The 6,933-nt window shown below is 37.9% G+C and overlaps 1 long non-coding RNA gene across 2 annotated transcripts; it reads left to right on the top strand.

Annotated features, from left to right (window-relative positions):
• Window positions 1–5,530: 5,530 nt before the first annotated feature.
• Window positions 5,531–6,510, top strand: LOC113463770 (uncharacterized). Of its 2 annotated transcripts, none has more exons than XR_015974765.1 (3): window positions 5,531–5,560; window positions 6,162–6,266; window positions 6,374–6,510. It is a non-coding gene; the product is annotated as an uncharacterized LOC113463770 (long non-coding RNA). The 2 variants fall into 2 exon arrangements; XR_015974766.2 differs by lacking the exon at window positions 5,531–5,560 and adding an exon at window positions 5,571–5,893.
• Window positions 6,511–6,933: the final 423 nt, after the last annotated feature.

The following is a 6,933-nucleotide window of genomic DNA, read 5'->3' on the forward strand; positions in this document are numbered from 1 at the left end:
TATCATTAATATTATATGAACATGCAGTTTGATAAATTATATTTGAAATTTGTTGCCCAGAATGTGGAAAATCAAAAGCACGAAAAGCAAGAATACGTTTATTTAATTGCCAATCATTATCAATATAATGAGTAGTAATGGCAATAAAACAATTACTACCTACAGATGCTGACCAAATATCAGAAGTTAATGAAATTTTTACATTTAAAGTAGAAAGTGTTTCAATTAAATTTTGTTTCATTGCTAAAAAATTGGTCATAGCTACTCTTCTAAATGTATGCCTACTAGTTCTTTTGTAAGCAGGTTGTAGGTTTAATTGAACATATTCTTCAAAATTAAAAGATTCACATAAACTAAAAGGTAATTCATCCTTAACTATCCATTTTACAAGTGCTTTTCTTTGATTTTCATGATTATATGCAAAATTACCTACAAGTAATCCCCCTTGTATATTAAGGATACTTTGAGTTTGAGCATAAGAATCATGCATCCTATGACTCTCTTGATGTCTTTTTAAATGTCCTGTTCCCCCACTACTACTACAACTATAAAGTTTGGCACATTTTTTACATTTAGCTTTCCAGACTCCCTTACGAGAAGAGGTTTGACCTTCACTCGGTTCACCAGTTCTAGAGGAACTAGGAACAGGGGGTTGGGGATTAGTTTCTTCTCCCTCAGAAACAGGAATGCCAAACTGACTTTCCTCAAAAGATGACATATCTATGATTAATTCAAAAAATAAAAACTAACCGCAAGGAGGAATTGAGTAGAGGGTCGGAGGGCAGAGGCAGAGCCGAGATTCCGAGCTTCCTCTTGTGCTCTCAACAGAAGCGACCTTCTCTTCTCAACAGGAACCTCCTCTTGTGTAGCACTTGAACAAACTAAAAATTAAATTGCTAGAAGAGCACTTTGAAGAGAGAAATAATAGCAGTAGAGAAGGAGAGAATGAGAGGTTTGGTGTGGTGAGAATGAGGGAGGAATGGGCTATTTATAGAAGCCCAAAATTTTTTTTTCCCAAAATACCCCTCAATTCAGCCGTTATTGGACTGTTGGGAGGGGTAAAAGGGTCATTTTCACGAAAATAGCCGTTGGAAACGGCTATTTTCCTCCCCCCCTCTCCAGACGGGCCGTGCCAGGCACGGCCCGTCTGGAGCCGTTACGGGCCGTGCCAGGCACGGCCCGTCTGGAGACGTTGCGGGCCGTGCCTGGCACGGCCCGTTTGCGCCCGTTACGGGCCGTGCCCGGCCCGGCCCACCAATAGAGGGGCCTGGGGCCGGGCCGGGCTGGCCTTCCGTGCTGGACGGGCCGTGCCAGGTACGGCCCGTTTAGTCTTTGGGCCCGGGGGGCCTGGGCCGGGCCGGCCCGGCACGGCCCGTTGCCCACCTCTAGCTGTAAGCTGAGCAAAGCTGCAGTACGTGACATGACTCGGGCTAGCCTGGGCTCTGCTCATTGAATAACATCGTACAAAAATCTATTTATCGCATCAGTGTGGTTAGATGTTCACCTTGATATATGCTAATGTAGTCCAATTCATTGATCTATACTTGCATCAAAAAATTCCATATGGGCAACAAGAGTGAAAGAACGAAGCAAAATAGGACTCCATTGTTCCTTTATGATCAGATCTAGATTGAACGGTGTGGATCCCATATCAATAATTTGGATAATAGCTTATGCACGATATATCATGTGATTTGGATACTCTTAGTCTATGCATCGAGCGATTAAAATAATATATCGATGAACTGGTACGGTGTGAGGAGAGGCCTATTCTCAATAATATAATTTAATATTATTTAAATTGTCTAATTTTTTGACCATTTGATGTATGGGCTAGAGATTTTCAAATTATAAAATTTTTGGTGTATAAGCAATTTAGAGCTAGTAGATTACATCTAATGACTTGAATCGTTGCATCCTCATCATCCAATATAAATCTAACCGGATCTAAATGGACATCCCTATATATATACGGACACACACATAGGTGGTGCACGATAATTTGCTAACAATCCTAGTAATAAATGAACTTTAATTACTTGTAGCTTATGCAGTTCGGGTTTTGAAATACATATAGCATGATGGATTTGTTAGCCCACTACAAAATGGCTTGAGACTTATTGGATACAGGCCTGAATGATGATGATGAACCAGAGTATGGCTTGCAACACAAAGAACTGCCCCAGCACAAGACTTCTATATATCCACAACCAAGAATGATACAATTTTTCTGGTGTCCTACAACATCGTCATGCCATATGTCCAACTTAGAGAAGTCTAATATAGAAACATTTACTAGATTTAATCGAACATTGCTTGAAACATCAAAATTGACACTGAAAATTCAGTCCATAATCCACGAGTATATTAAGGCCCTTTAATTGGACAGTAACCCTTGGTCCCTAACTACTATTTTTGAGTTTTATTGATTAGAAATGATATCGAACCATGATATAATATCGAGAAAAAAGTTGTTGAGCTTTGACAGATAGAATTCCTTTTACAACCAGTGTCCCAAAGGCCCATCTTATATTGGGCCAACAACTGAAAGGAGCCCATTGCAAAGAAAAGACAGTCCAGGGTCCGAAAAATATGGTCCCTTGAGGCAAGTCCACGGCTTTTTGGAGAGGATAATGCAAGTCCATTTTACTCTCTGAATATCAAACAGGTTATTCGTTGATATCCAAAAATATTTAATCATTGAAACATAGCATACCAAATATGGTAGTCTTAGATCATTGCGGATCACATTATCCCAGGATAAAGATCACCAAAGTGGCATTTGGGCAAATTTGCCAACCAGGGGAAGATGATTAAATTGATTAGAAGAGATGATTTCTAGGTGAACTCTCCATTAATAGTTCACTTCCTTGGAAGGTATTTGCTTAGTGATTTATGTTGGTTTGGTGTTGTAAGAGCCATTTGAGTTCTTACAGAGCCAAATTGGCATCTAGAGAGTTGTCGACAAAAGAGTTCTCGTGGCTTATCCAAAAAAGGAAAAAAGAAAACTAAGAATTCCTATGAGGGAACAAAGAGATCATTGTTTTTTAGAAGAATTCTTTGTTATGTATGGCAGAAAGTAAGCACCATGGTAACAACTAGGACTTTACACAAAACAACTAGCTAAAAATAACAAAAGCCAAGATATCAGCTTGTAAGAAATGAGGATTTATGATGCAGCATAAAGTGCAGCCAACATATACTACGATTAGCCAAGATATCAGCTTGTAAAAAATGAGGTTTTATGATGCAGCACAGAGTACAACCAATAGGCACCATGATTAGTTAAAGTATGCCAAGCATTGTAGGAGCCATAGGATTCACGTGCAAAGACTTTAATAAGGAAAATATTTTAGTTTCCAAATTTTTTTATGAATTTTTCATTAGAGAAAATATTGCATGTTTCCTTATTGTCGAAATTTATTTCGAGTATAATTCTATATCATGTTTAATACTTGAATTAGGATTGCAAAATCATGTCCAATAAATATACGTCTAATGCATTACATGGAGTAGTCTTTTGATATATTAATAATTTTTTTTGAGAAAATTTCTTTCACCAACCAAAATATTCTTTGGTACAGTTTACTTATATTTATATGTTGATCTTGGAAGTGCAATTTCATCGATCAAATCATCTATTTTTCCATTCCCAACTGCATCCTCTTAGCTTATAAATATATGAACCAAGGAATCTTGAAATATTGGTCAGTACAATATAGACATATCAACTAATAATTTTAATTACTTTTTTATTTTTTATAATAGATTATTGAGGAAAAAATTAAAAACAGTAACGCTTAACCATATGGGCCTAGAATTCAGTATCTCATGTACTAAAATAATCCTTTGTATATGAGATTCTGTAAGCTCACTCTATTAATTTTATTAGTGTTGATAAAGTCTTTTAATACTTGTACTATATATCAAGAATCAAAACCTGCTATAGAATATAAATTAAAAGGGGTGTGAATAGTCACTCTCTTAAATACAAATAATTTTATTTTTCAAACCATCTAAGATATATAAATTCTCTCAGTTATAATCATCAAAATGGGACTACCACATAAATTTATTAGTAAAACATTACATCATTCGATGACAAAGGATAAAAGAGAGTCCAAAGGTTTCTCAATCCAAACTGAGCTATTTACCATTTGAGAAGTAAGGAGTGCAAGAGTATGAGCAACAAAGTCGCCTTCTCTTTTAACAAGTGACGCATTATAATCTTGAAGAGCAATGCATAAACTCTAAACATTAACTCTAAGATGAGAAAGATTCAGCTCTTTTGAAGATAAAAGCTTTGCACTCCTTTAAAGAATCTCATTCTAGATTCATCAAATAAAGCCTCAAGCTCTGAGTAAAACAAGCTCCCTTCTGAAGCCAGTGCTTCTATGTGGTCCACTAGAATAGCATGTTTGAAAATTCCATGATATAGCTGCAATAAAATCTCCTTTGAATTTTCCAGTCACTACACCTATATTGACTTCTACGTATTTGCAAAAATATCTCCATTCACATTCACCTTGTACCAACCCTCTTCCAATAAAGATCAAGAAGGATTGCTGATAAAGAATGGATATCCATCTTCTCCTATCTACGTATACAATCATAGTTAAGAAAGAGAGTAGAAAAACATCATTGAAAAAATATATGTAGAAAAAGTTGAAAACGTCGACACACGGACAAGCGTGGAAAATTGTTCCACGTCGACATCCTAAGGAAGAAGTTTACATATTTTTTCAATGATTTTTGTGGCAGGCGTGCAAAGTCATAACCTCTTCAAAGATTCCCTAGCTCCTATCCTAGACTCTAACCCAACTCAACTAATTGCTTTGAACAGAAATAATTTCTGAATTAATATCCTTTCATCTAAATCTCCTGACCTTGCTAGTTTACAACTTCAATATCCAAAAAAAAAAATGAAAAGGAAAGGTTGGGTGGGGTGGGGAGGAGGCGGCTTCGTGGTGGACCTCTAGGAGAAATGATCTTTTAACTTGTTCGATCACATAACAATTATGGGATAGATAAGATTGACAAAAGTTAGACTTCACTATTTTTATGATAATAACCTACTACCTTCTAGTAACGAAGAGCATTGATCCCCTATAATGCATGGTTTGTACCGTAAAGTGGTGTGCAGTACTCGATGTCCTCCACGATCAAACAAGATAGGCTAACCTGCCATACACGGCACCTCGCTGTTGATAGCTGTCCATGAGCATTAGGTATTGTATGGTGCAAATCATATAGGGTATCATGAAGCAGTGGTCGCTTAATATTGGACCCTACTCACCATTATGATGGGACACCTTCGCAGCAGGTGATCTTGGAAATTGAATGGTGACGAGTTGAGGTGACGTAGAGCAAGTGATGAAACTTCTCTCTGCCTTGGTGCGACAAAGACGTGATATAAAAGCCAAGGCTGTAATAAGAAGCCCACCACCATTCAAATGAAAGTTCAAAACATGCCTTGATTGCCAACAATTGAACCGCCTCTAATTCATTTTTCAAAGGGAAGTCACCCCATGGCTGCTACAACTCCTCCAGCCACAAACTTGTATGCTTCCTCCCACCATGTCCTTAATTTCCCCCCCTTCAATCTCTAACCACAGCCGCCTCCACTGCCACAAATATCTAGTATGATTACATGTTGTCCTTATTTTCAGTAAATTTATCATTTTGAAGAGCACCTATGATTTGTTCTTTCCCCTTCTTTCACTTCTCACGATCTACTAACGGCATCACCACCACCTCAAGTAATACTACAAGGTCTTCCATCATATTTAAAACCTTCTGCATGTGGGTGAATCTCACTCGAGAGTTCTCCGTCGAGCTTTTTGGAAGTTTTGAGTGTGGTCGCCAATTTATTTACATGCATATATATATATATGTAAGTGTTTTAGGCGTTCACATCTGATGTACCTATGTTATTTAAGGCTCTCTCTCTTTCTCCATTTCCATGGTTAGAACTTCTATCCCCATATGTCTCCAATTATTTCTACCTTTATCACCTTTCTTCCTCCTATAACTATTGCTCCATCCGGTGTCTGCACTTCTTCAGACAAATATACTTGTTTTCTTATGAAGACGTTGGTCCAGATAGATCTTAAGAGCATTCCATTCCAGTGATGATTAATGCAAAATCTTCATGTTGCCAGGGAAGGAGAAGATGCTAGAGAAGGCCGCAGTCCCATGATGCCCGAGGATGGCTATGAATGGAAGAAATATGGCCAGAAATTCATCCAAAACATAAGGAAGAACAGGTATAACATATCTGAGAAAGTGTTTTTTTTTTCATTACCTTCAAAAGACATGTATATAGATAGATAGATAGATAGATAGATCTCTTATCTGTCATGATTTTTCCAAGATAGAAGCTACTTCAAGTGCCGAAACAGGCGATGCAAGGCCAAAAAGAGACTTGAATGGCTTCCCTCAGACCCAAGCAGCATAAGAGTCATCTATCAAGGAGCGCACGACCACCCCTCTCCACGACCTCAGTCTAACTTGGAGCAAGAGGCTTCGGCTAGGAGGGCAAATAGGTACAATTTGGCAAACCAAGTGCTCGGTTCTCCCAGTGATCCATCCTAGGCTCTTGCACTCTAATCCTCGTCTCGAGGAGTCATTAGTCATGGTCATTGTCTGCTCAATAAAGATGCCCGCGTAACCAAAAAAAAATTGAAACTAGGTAAAGAATGCTGAATCACAAGTGTGCTACTGTTAGATCAAGTTGTTCAAGTCCTGTAGTTCCAAAGAATGATATTGATCGATCTTTCTTGTGCTAGTATAGCATCTATTTGTAACTTTAGACTTTACATGAGATAGAGTTCCACTCTTTGTTCGAAGTAATGTCTTTAATACCAGTGCTACAATCACTGGTATGATTTTACCATGTCCACACTACTACTAGTATACAGAGGAAGTAGGAGA

This window comes from Phoenix dactylifera, chromosome 18, assembly GCF_051530095.1.
Source record: "Phoenix dactylifera cultivar Ajwa chromosome 18, Ajwa_hap1_PhDact_Kaust_v1.1, whole genome shotgun sequence".
In the NCBI taxonomy this organism is placed as follows: Eukaryota; Viridiplantae; Streptophyta; class Magnoliopsida; order Arecales; family Arecaceae; genus Phoenix; species Phoenix dactylifera.